The 13,153-nt window shown below is 35.1% G+C and overlaps 1 protein-coding gene across 3 annotated transcripts in view; it reads right to left on the bottom strand.

The window, feature by feature from the left end:
* DIAPH2 (diaphanous related formin 2) overlaps positions 1-13,153 on the bottom strand; it is a 203,845-nt gene that overhangs the window by 42,608 nt on the left and 148,084 nt on the right. The window lies entirely within an intron of this gene.

Raw genomic sequence — 13,153 nt, 5'->3', positions numbered from 1 at the left:
TTAGTTCAGGATTTCAACCACTTCTGAACATTCCTAGAAATTTAAAACAATTATATACATGACCTACAGCGTTACTTCTTTCCATATAAAATGCAACCTATTAGTAGCTGGAGCCGCAAAGTTTTCAGACTGCTTCTATTGAGACTAAACTACAGTTTTTCACTTCCAAGCAAAAATGTTATTTTAGGAAGGAATCATCTTCACATTGCATAAATAGATGAAGGCAACAAAAAATACGTCACTGAGGCAGAAGCCCTTCTGCCCAACACGAATCTGGATTCATGCCACTCCTTATAACTCCAGTAAAGTCATATACAAGAGTCCGGTAATATACTTAATATACTTAGTCCGGTCCTAACTTAAAAGACCTGTCTAAAAACATTGAATAATGGCAAACGTAGGAAGTCTGACCATTGTTTCTAAATTTACTTTCTATGATTTATTCTATCATGTTCCTTCTTAATCTTTGGAAGGAAAAAATATTCACATTTCAATGAAAGTTTCTGCTTTCAGCTAATATAAGCTCTGTCATATTCCAATTCTAGTAATCCAAACCCCTAAAAAAGTATTTCATGCTAGAAAACACAAACTTTCCAACAATATCTTTTAATATACTCCAGCCACTACACTAACAGCTTCATTTATAATTAACTTTTTGAAAAGCCCTAACAGCGTAAAGTTATGGCCATCCTTTTTAAAGATGACAATTTGCAATTAAAATCCATGGATACTTTTACAGGATTTATTCACTTCTATAAATAGAATTCTCAAAGTAATATTGCCTTATTATCAATATTTTGCCAAAAAAAAATCTCTCACATTGATGTTTCAGTGATACTTTCAAAATCTTCTTGCACCGCTTTCCTTTCTGAAATGTTTTGATCTGCATAAGGACAATTTTTCCAGCATATATTGCTAAAAGAGGACACAACTGAAAGACAGATAATGGGTAAATACTTTGGAGTAAATCTTTGCATTTTACTGAGACATTTTAAGTTTTCCCACGCTACATGAGCAACTTTGAAACAAAAGACGTGAATATGCACGCTTGCATTGATCTTTCTGTTCTCCAATACAAATGAACTGTAAAGAAACTGCAAGGCATGGGACAAGTGGTTTTGGAACATGGAAAACTCCAAGAAAGATCAAGATTTGAACAGACTCCAGACTATTTCTGTCATGGTGCAACTATCTCCTGGCATTTGCTAATGACTGTATTCATGAGAACATGGGCCAGATGACACCTCCAGCAGCTGAAGGCACTAAAGGAAGAATTTTGGGTTGTGTTAGGTTTTGGGTATTTTTTTTTAAAATAAGAACTATCATTCTTTTTCTCCAGGCATAGAGACTTTTGACAATGTAAAGTTTGCTTTCCTGAAAATGTCAACAGATTTTTGCAAAGCAGGGATCCTGGCCACATAAGAGGTTTGAAGGTTGTGTTGAAGATGTTACTACTGACATCTGGAGGGGAGGATGTACTTTAAATCAGACTGGACTACAAACAAGAGAAGAACTGCCTGTAAGTCAACATAATAAATATGATGCTCTAGGAGGTTTCAAGTAAAAGAAGAGCAATTGCTTAGTAAGAAACTCAAGATGCTTTACATTTTGCTAGTCATCTTCCCTGTCCTGTAATAATTTGTTTAACGTTAACTTTTATGTTTATTTATGACAGATTATTGTATTCATGCTGAAAGAAAATAATACTGCAGGTATGTAGACAAAGCAAGTGCGAAACAATCACAGGAAATTACTGAGCATTATTTGCTAGAGTTCTGCAGGAGAACAAACCCCAAAAAGGATGATATTTAATGACCTGTATCTAGAAAACTATCAGTGACGATTCAAAACCAATCTTGATATTACGTGAAGCTTCAGTGCAAAAATAGTCAGACAATTTCAGAAAGCTCTCTGAACATTAAATGTTCCTGTGATAATGCTAGCAAAGCAAAAACCCACATCATTGATGCTATTCTGGAAGACAAAAAAACAGCCTACAGTGTATTGAAGCTGTTCAGGATACTTTCAACAGCAAACCTGTCCATAAATGCATGTGCACTCCCCCTCACACACACCATCTTACCCCCATAAGGCAAGAGAGAAATATTTCAGTGGATATTTAAATACACAGGTGTCATTTGCAAATATGTGGCCTTAACATCAAAGGACAAGGTCAGCTCTACATTCACATCAGTCCTTATCTCAGGCTCACCCATACATATACTTGTGTAGTGCACAGTCTTCAATACCCGATAACTGGTACCCAATCATGTACCAAATGTTTTTATGTTTTTCTCTCTCATGATGCAATTCTACCCTTCATTATACTTGGCCAGAATTACAGAAATTTTTGCAGACCTTGTACTGTAGCGCTGTACAATGAAGAACAATTTCTCTGCAGGTTTTATGTTCCATTAGATCGCTTTGTCTTTGAACATTTCATCCTTTCATCTACTTTTCAAACAATAAGAGCTCTAACAGCAAGGCCATTGCAGCAAACTGCTAAAACGTCTTTTAAAAGCTAATATATACTCCTAAATTCTCTCCCCTCACTGCTACAGAACTTCAAATTCTTTGACAATACATTTTAAAATATCTTTCTGACATTTAACCACAACACCGAAATAGATTAAAAACTCTGCTTACTGATATTCTGTATTGCTATTGCTTTAAAAGAAAATCATTACTGCCTTCAGTGGAGAGATACCTTTTTGTGAAATGTATATTTCAGAAATGTTATGATTAATATTACATTTCAGAAAAATTTCTGAAAACTCTTATTTCAACAGAAAAAAATTATTCAGAAGTCTCCATAAACCTTATTCTATAAATTTCATAAACTTTCCTTCAGAGTTGCTGTCCATTAGGAGCATAACACAAACTTCCAGTAAATCACCTTTAATGTTTTCACTCTGATAAAGTAGATTGAAAAATAAAATATGCTTTTATCAAATCCACCTTGTAATGAGCAGCGTTTACAGGTAAAAAAATTATGAAGCATCTTTGGAATGTCTGATAAAAATGATAAAACAGTTTTATAAAGAATGAATCACCAGGTATCACTCATTTTTTGGGGGAAGGAAATAATTTATTTTAAAACAGTTGATTCAACACCATGCTAGATTTTAATCAGCCTGTGGTAATGCTGAAATTTGGGTTTATTCTCAGATCAACTTAATTGAAACTCAAATAATGCTCTATGAAGTCAAATGGACATTTTGTGTCCTCCGCAAAACCCAATCCTATCTTACCCATAACTCTTAAAAATCTTAAGGCTACATAATTTGACAATATAACTTGATTATGGAAGGAAAACCCTGTTTCCCCTTAAAGTTGGATTATTTCTCCTTCCTTCTTTTACTGAGGGAAAAATCCCAAACACATTCTCTTGTCTGCTTAGACTGAGTGACAGCTTCTACAGGCTGACCTAAGGAACCTTTCAGCCCAAGAGCCTTCACACACCCCCGATAAGTGGTGAACTCAAGTTTTACCTTGGGCATTGTCTCATAAACTACCAATGGTATCACTGCAGTTTGAAGGTCTCCAAAAAATCCTCTCAGTAAACACTTGAGGAAGATAAGCTCCTGTAACAATGCTGTCAATAAGGTTTTTTCTTTTCTTATTATGCTATTTTAGAAATGTGTTCGCTCTACAACAAAAAAAAATCCTCACAATAACTGAACATTTTCCCTATTCAGTGTGATATATCTGTTTTACTTTGTAATTTAAATTTATAGAAAAAAATAATGCAGAAGGGCTGATATTCCACCCCAGTAATATATCCATGGAGTTACAGGCACATAGACATTACTGTACGATTTCATACACCTGACATAATTACTTAAATAGAATCCTCTTCAACAACAGAGAAATACCTAGTATATTAACAGAAAATGGAGGAAAAACCCACAGAAATAACAGAGAAAGTGAGAAGCAAACATAACATACTTCTAACGAAGAACTCCAGGATCTTGTTTATTTTTAGACATCCATCTGGAAGACACCGTGCAGTATTTATATGGGTTTTAAATAAGAATATTATGATGTTATATACTTCCATGAGAGGGTGAAAGAGGATGAGCTAATGCACACCCTGACAGATATGTGGGTTATAATATCCTCACAAAATCTTACAGCCTATATCATTTTTTCCTCCAAAGAAGAAATCAAGATTGCAATATGCAGAGATCTACTGAGACAAACAGCACAAATCATACCACAGATTTTCTTCTGCACAACAAAAACTCTTTCAAGGTCAGTGTCTTATTTTTACAGAACACAGATCACTTCAGGATCTGGAATTATAGTTACTCAAAATACATCACTTTAGAATTATTATTAACCTACATCATCAGTATCTCACATCTGGTTTTATTCACCATTAAAAATAACTTCACTCTAATTGTAGCACCCTTTTAAAATGTAAGAGTATTCAAACCGAAACAGCCTAGCAATACATTTACCAATTAACTAGCACTGATAGTTTTTAGGATGTCAGAGCAATTTTGGAACTACATACATAACAAATGTAGCGGCTCAGCTACATTATGTTGAGGCAATAATGCACAATAATTAGAGGAACCACCTGTGCTACAGTTTTAGAAATCTAATGGAGATATTGACATGAAGTTATGTTAAAAATGTTGGTTGACCAGGTCTCAATAGGCTCCATGAAATTTAAACGTGCCCACAGCATAGTAGTCGGAAATGTAATGTGACCGAGTGCATTGCCATGCAAGGACAGACCTGGAGTCTTTTAAGCTCAACATATTACGAATGAATGGCCAAAAATGTTCTGCAGAAAGACAGAAAATATTACAGTATAAAATAAAGCACAAAGTTGCCAATGCATAAAATACCTTCCTAAAATTATCTTCTCCAAAACTCCTAGGAGCATAAAAATAATAGAATTCAGGCTGAGCTGATATTACAAAATCTATACCCCAAACTGGTAAAATCTTCCACTGTAAAAAGAAATGAAGACCGGAGCACCTTTTTTGGTAGCATGTTTCTAATTAACACCATCACAATAGCAAAAGTTTAAGCACAGAAAAACATAAAGATCATATAAAGCCTTATGAATAACTCCAATTAACACTAGTTTGCTTCCTCAGCTAAACTACTCTACTTTTTCATAGGCAAATTCTTTGTTTCATATTTTCTGTTGTCTATCATGGACTTCCATTCTTTGATCTTGTATTTGTAATAGTAGTCTCCAGTTCAGTAGCCTAATCATTCATTACAGTATGCTAAAAATACATTAAAATTTGCTCTTTTGCAGGAAAAGCTAACTAAGAACATTGAAACTTGATCAGTAACATCATATTTAAGAAATTATTGTTTGCCTAGAAACAATCTTCTGAAAGAAATAAAGCTAAATGAGAATGACACAAGTCAGTGAAGACAATAAAATATTTAGAAAAATGTTTATAATGGATCAATTAATACACCTGAACTGCACAGCTCTCCCAAAATCTAACCCTCTACCAAGCAGCCTAAATCTGACTGCTATAGACTCTGGACTTATGCACAGTTTGTTCCATGAAGAACAGATCCTCTAGAGAATAACAAAGGGTTGGGGTAGTCACAAAGTGAAACCGAATCACTGAAATTATTACAAACTTCAAGAAAAATAAGCTGTTGGACCAAGACGAGCAAAGTGCACAGTCATGTCAATATACAGCAACCAAGATAATGCTTTCTCACACAATGGCATAACAGCCTAACTATTAATATGCATCTTCTGCTAAGATTACACCAGAACTTTGGAACTAAACACTGCTATTTCAGGTATGCTGGGCAGAGGAATTAATTTTCTCCTGATCATGCAAGAAGAAAATCGGCATGTCCACGCTTTGTTCTGTTAGGTGATAACTAGTAGGGTGAATATTACCTTTGCAGAAGTTAAACTAATTAGTTGTTATAGTTAAGATCTTGACTGCTAGTAAAAAACTGTGACAGTCTCACCATGGTGAGATCAGAGGACATCAATTCTACACTACATGTCTAGAACAGGATGGAACAGAAGCATCCTCACTTGCAAATCCACCTTTTTGACCTAATGTCAGTTAAATTAATCTTCTAGGAAGCCATACACTGCAACAACGATTTTCATCTCTTTCCTTTCCATTCATTATGGATATGTATTAAAATATTAAAGCCAATGTACATTACCTCAGTAAATAGAACTGTGGTAGAAAACTTTTCAAATAGTGTTTTGTAATAATTGCATGATAAAGCATCAGCACTGACAAAGAAAATTCAAATGTTCAAATGCAAATCAAGTTAGCCTTGCATATCATTCATTGTTACTAATGCAGCTGGTAAATGAATGCATGAATATCCTTTCTCTGTGTGTAAAAGTAGTTTCTCCAACTGCGGCTAGTGCACAGATAGAGCCAAAACTCAGCTATCCATCTCTAGGAATGTAGGCCTTAACATCCAGGAAAACATAACTCAATAAAATTGAAAAGATTTCAGATTCAGTGTGGATTGGAAAGACAAAAACATCAGAACTGCGGGTGACTTCCAACTCATACAAAATTCTGCCAGGTGAACTCGGCAGCTCCTTCAGGATTACTTTTTGAGAGGTCGCTTACTATGAACTATTCTCTGGTTCTCAGAAAAGCTTTGTTTTAGTTCTAAAAATCTATTTCACAATGTGGGACATTCAAAAAGGCTTTTGGAATTCTAAAGCGTTTTAAGAGCTTCAGAAGCAACCACGCCAAGTCAACTCTCAGAAAAAGAAACTCTATAATACACACACAGTATGAACTTCATATCTGTTCTGGGTACCCACAGAGTCCTATGATGAATCAGATAAAAACAACTTCAAAGAAAATAAAACAGTTTCAACGGCTGAAGCAACTGGCACAGTCCTGCAATTGGCTGGCACAAGCTCAAGTGTTATATGATGCAACTCACAAATATCCTAGGGCTGCAGAATAATCCTCAGTACTTCCATTAATTCTCATCACCATTAACGGCCAATGTGTTTTCACTTTGAAAGGAAACGGACCCTTTGCTATGTCTTAAGTCACAAACTTAAGAACTTCATATTTTGGGATCTCAGGAAAATCTGAAGAGTGAAATAATATCAGTGTTAATTTTTTTAAAGTGCTAAAATTTGAAAAATATTCTGATCCTTTCAGAGCAAAACTTTATGTAAGGTTTTTCCAGAAAAATTTATAGAGAATGCTTGTCATTGCTATGCTGAAACACATTTTGAAGCACTTACACTAAAAAAAAAAGCAAGGTGTACATAGCTCTCCTTAGCCTTGCGTAAGTTATTAAATGCTTTAGATGAATAACAAACATATAGTAACAACTATATAGAACCACCTTTTCGAAAGGCGTTTCTTCAGAATGTGTATATGCCATCGCCATGTCATGGCTTGTTGTCCTTTATTCAAATTCTTGTCTCAGAAAAAATACTAAAATGTCAAGTAATAACCTAGAATCGGATAACCCAACAGCAATATATGCAAAGTCTAGAGTTGACAATGGCACTTGTCTACACAGTCTGCTTTACCAAAAATTCCTATGTACTTTCTACACTCTATGTGAACAATCTCATGCATACCAAGATGAGAGAAGCAACTTGAAAGACAACTAGTCTATCTTCAGTACTTGCTCTAGAAAAAGGGAGATTAGAACTAGTAAGTGAAAATAATAATTCAAAGGTACACATTTCCTGAATTTTTCTCTTACACTTATTGGTCATGAGGTGTTCTCAGAGTGTCTTCATTCCCTTCAGCTGAAGGGTGCCGTCCAAAAGCAAGAAGAATTCTGCCTAAGCAGGGTAGTAGTTCAAGTCTCCTTTAGCTCCTCTTCCCCCTACTTTTTTTTCCACCACTTCTCCTTCATCCTGCTTATAAGTAGAATCCCTCTGAAATCCCAGGTAAAATCTCTACACACTAGAGCTGTTGCTGTCACGCTAAGCCACCAGAATAATCTATTATCGTATATTACTCCTTAAATTACAAAAATCATAAGCCAAAACACATACACAGTAGAAAACAGATTACATAACAAATACTTATTTTAAATAGCTTTAGGATTCTTTATGGAGCTCTCTGGACTCAATTTGAATGCTACTATTAATAGGTCTTCCTTTTACAACCCATATTTATATTTAGCTCTAAGCAAACTTAAATCTCACAATAATTCCTTGATGGCAAAACCAGTAAATTTATTATTGGTGATCTTTGCTTGGCTCTTGCCTTTATACTTGTGACAATTCTGAAGCTCTTGAATCATACCTCTAAGTCTCATTAGCCCGCGATTCTGCCTGTAAGCAAAATACCCTTCATTACACAACTGAGGAAGCAAAAGATGGTTTTAAACACCCAATTTCTCAACGTAAAATAACAAAGAAATTACAAGATGCTCGTTGAACGTAAAAATACAAATATTAGCTCTTTACCACAGGATGTTTAAAAAGATGATCAAATATCTTAAAAAAAAAAAAACACTGTGTATTTTGAACTGGAGATTAGCATTTTTAATGATCCTGTTATGAATATTTCTAACTTTATAACAGATCTGTAATGATAAAGGCAATGACCCATTGTTCAGCTGACAGACAGTGATTGACGCTACTCTAACACCATTTTACTTCAGCACAAATCATGATCTCTTGAAAGCACACCTACCACACTTTTGGATTTTAACACCGATTCAGTAAAGAAGGTAGGCTCCAACTGAAGACTTTCATTTGAATGTGTTTTAGGTAAATAAGGATTGTACACCCAGAAACCTAACTCCCAAGAATTTATTTAATAAAATCAGCTCAGGGGTAAACATATAATTCACACTTTAATTTTTAAACACAGCTATATAGTCAAGTAGAACACACGAAGTTCCTAAAATTGTAACCTTTTACTTGAACTTTGCTATAAGAGGCACCTATTTCCTAATTATTTTTTTTTTTAAAAAGAACTATTTGAAATTAAAGGAAGTGTCTGAAAGTCATCTGAAAATGATCAAAATCATTAAAAAGCAGTAATATTCCATTGCTTCAACTGCTTTTTATCCAAGAGAAGTTAACCAAGTGGTAGCAGCACTTCAGATTGCTTGCATAAAAGATTCAAATTAGCTGTTGAAACTGAACTTTCTTTTTCTCACTCTCAACGTGTACTGTTAATATGGAAACGGTAATGGCAGTGTAGCAACTCTCAATAAAAACATATTCAGATGTTATTAAAATGTGCCTCATATCCTTTTCACTGTACTGGTTTATTTTTGCTGCATGGATTTAAAACAACAACCCAAAACATGAGTATTAACAGACCACGTTAAATACTTCATAAATGTACTTTAGACTGAAATCCAAAGCAGTGAAGAACCTGCATGCCTGTTCCTTCCAGCAACACTTTCCCAGCAGTGAGACTACAGAAGTAATAGCATATATTGCATGTCCATACATGTATATATACCATATATTGCATATTCAGCAGCGAGCACTAGTTATGAACATTTCTGATATGTATTAAAAGTTAAATTCCATGGCAAAAAGTTTAACAGAAAGAACAGGAAGAACCCTAACTGAAAAGTTATCACCGTGCAGAAATTTGCTAAAACTAATTTTAGATAGAAAATATTCCTGAATCAGTTGTCTTTAGTAATAGCATACCCCAAGGCCAGTAAAAAAGGTCAGGAATAATTGGTGCATCAGTAGTGCTGGACACACATTTTAAACTGGTATCATTTGATGAATGCAACCTAATACTGTTCTTTATTACACTGTCTTTCCAATATTAGCCAACTTGCAAAAAGCAAGTATATTTTTGGAAGACAAAGCAACATTTCTAGAAACTGATTTCTAATTATTACTTTATAGCCTATAAGCAAAGCAATTTACCTACGGGAGAAGCTTCGTATTTAAAATTCAACAGCTAGAAATAAAAAATAGCTAGAAACAATAAAGACAGAATAATAAACTGAGGACAGAAAAAAAGTTTTTTCACATTGAAAAGTCTTGAAAAAACAGGGTAGGAGAAGAGGAATTTTTTATTATTACTTCCATGACCTGATAACGGAATGATTTTTACTCAAAAACTCTATCATTATAAAGCAACCCATTAAAGTGTAACTTTCGATTTACAGGCTTAGCAAACAAAACAAATAGAGTTAAACATATTTTAAATGAGTTTTCCTTTTCCAAACTTATCTGCACATTGCACTAACATTTTTTTTGCCCTGCCAAAAAATTGCAATACTGAGTAGCACCTCCTGTACAGGGCTGTGATTCCAGACGAACAGAGCTCCATTCCCATCCTACCTCCATCTCTTACCCTGTCAGTTCATCTCTTACTCTTGAAATATTTTGATAACAGAACACAAATACATGCTACAAGGTACACCAATGACCTCTGTAAAACAAATAAATGTAACGTGTCTCTGGTAGAATGACACTCTTCTGGAGGAGCTGCAGACCTATGGTAATTGTAGCTCTGTTACCAGATGAAATGATGCCTCCCAGGTCCAGCCTAACGCTAGCAGTGAACACGCGTCATAGCAGAGATTTTTCTTTGGCAAAGTTGGGTTGTTTTTACTCCCTTTCCAGCTAAAATGATCAAGAATACCCCTAGCAGTGATGCTAGCTTGCTCCTTTGAGTTATTTTCACACTGTGAAATGATGAGAAAAGAAAACAACAAAAGCCGAATTCCTAACATCTACTGGTTGTAACCATTGAGAAGGTTGTGACTTTCTCTAGTTTTAATTTTCACTCTGAGTAGGTGCAAACAGAATGAGTACATTTGCCAAAAGATCTAGAGAATATGCATGAAAATGTACTTAATGCATTGCTCAGAATGGTATGGGGGACATTCTCCTGTTTGTGTTTTTAGTTTGGTTTTTTTTTCAGAAGGGTTTCTATAGGGGCTACCCGTTACCAAGTAGATAATAACACTGCAAAAAAAAAAGTAAGCAAAAGGAGCTTTTTTCTCTTCATTAGATTTAAACTACTGATACTGGAATAAAAAAAATAAAATCACAATTGACACACAAAAATGAAATCAGAGTCTATACAGGCAGAAAACAACTATTTTTCTTCTCAGACAGAAGAGAGGTAGACGATGGCTACCAGAAGAGAGGTAGATGATGGCTACCAGAAGAGAGGTAGACGATGGCTACCAGAAGAGAGGTAGACGATGGCTACCAGAAGAGAGGTAGACGATGGCTACCAGAAGAGAGGTAGACGATGGCTACCAGGACAAGTTCAAGCTCAAACACTGGCAGTACAAGTCTAATTTTCAAAATAGCAACTACTTTTTTCTTTTCTATGTGTTATGAATACACGCTGATTACAGGGACCGTGCAGGAAGCTGTCAAGAAGGCATGGAAAATTCCTACACTACGTATAGGTAGTGCTACGCCACTTGCTATAGGCTGGCCAACCACAATGACATGACGCAGCAAGTCAGACATCCCCCAGCCTTGGTTTTCCCTAGCTTTTACTTACTTTTTCATCCTTCCACTGAACCACAGGAGGCATAGAGTTAACTGTTTACTAAAATCTCACTGGATGAAACTCTCCAGAACACTCAGAGTCAATTGATGGAACCAACGAGAAAACTGTTACTGTCCCTTCAAGTTTGCAAGGAGAGATACAGAAGTGAACAAATGCACTCCCTCCTTTTTTAATGCTATAGTTCACTTCTTAGCGATATCACATCCATATTTTTTTTAAGTACCTTCTGGTTTGTAGACATGTTACTGACTAGATGCCACGTGTGTTCCTAAATCACGAAAATATAAATATTTCAAACCAGATACTGAATGGGATCAGAATGAGACTAACCATTTATTGCCTAGATTTTTTGCTACCCCCTTAAAACTTCACATAATTGTTCCACCCATTTATGAGAAGAATTAGTTGGTCACAGCTTGGAAACAGACAACCTAGATCTTTTCGTCATAAAGTTCCCCCAAAATCAATCAACTCCTTAAATGAAAAAGCCAGGCTCCACTAGAATATAAACTGACACGACATTTCAAAAACACAGAGAAGTCAAAATGACTGTATGAAACAGAAGATAAATGAAATTTTTTTAGTCCCCCTATTTTTGTAGGGGAATCGCTGGGTTTGGATCTGGGTTCAGTCACCTCATTGGTGTTCTCAGCTGCAGCAGATTTGCACAATCTCCTCCGGTCCCTGGGAAGCTTTTGTGTCACCACTGGGTGACAAATCTCTCCTCAAGCCACAGCACAGACAGACTCTCACATTATTATTTCTCAAGATATAGATAAAAATACATTTTGATCGAGGAGTTCTTTCAGTTCTGATCTGGCAGCAGAAACAAGCTCTGAATTAAGAACGATACTGGAACTGCAGCAGAATTAATTCACTAGTAAATTATGTAACTTTTTTCCCTATTTTTTTCCATAAGATCAGGCATATGGCAAAGTATAAATAATTATGTACCATCTTTGCTAGATGAAAGGGTAGAAGAACTTTGTTCCTCTAAAAAAAATATAAGCCAATATGAATCTAACCCCAGCTCACTGAAGATTAGTTAGATATACACGGCTTATTTAAAAAAAAAGAAAAGACAACTCCATTTTGCCAAACCTTCAGCAGCAAACATCCAACATAAACTTTGGATTTAATGCCAAATAAATACAATTCAACTGTCAATTTCAGCACTGCATATTTTACTGTAAGCATGGTTTAAATGAAAAATTGCAAAATACAGTGTACTACCATGAGGTCTGATGAAAACTAAACACAGTTCACAAATAATTTGCAACCTGCATACTGTAAGCAGAAAATAAGCAAATAGAGGAAAAACTGAAGCTGCTTAACCTTTCCTTAAAGTTTCTCAAAACTCAATTTCCAGGAAGCAATAATTGCTCAGATTAAATCAGTAAATGAGACTAAATTCCCTACAATACTATTGCCTCCCCTGAGAAAGTGAAAATACTTTTTTGTAATTTGATTTTAAACATTATATTATAAACACTACAACTTCCAACCAAACCAGATCGTATCAAAGAACAGTGATTGAGAAAGACTATCAGTATAGCTATATGCTAAAACTCTTATTGGTGTAGGAAGCCAGTATTTTTCACAGCACCACCTGCAATGAATTAATTATACTTGCAGTTTTAAACATTAAGACAAAGATACCTTGTGCCACAAAGTTTAAA

The sequence above is a fragment of the Cuculus canorus genome, chromosome 10 (assembly GCF_017976375.1).
Source record: "Cuculus canorus isolate bCucCan1 chromosome 10, bCucCan1.pri, whole genome shotgun sequence".
Classification (NCBI taxonomy): Eukaryota; Metazoa; Chordata; class Aves; order Cuculiformes; family Cuculidae; genus Cuculus; species Cuculus canorus.
Note: the sequence above shows the minus strand (reverse complement) of the source record. Positions and strands in the feature narration are given on the sequence as shown.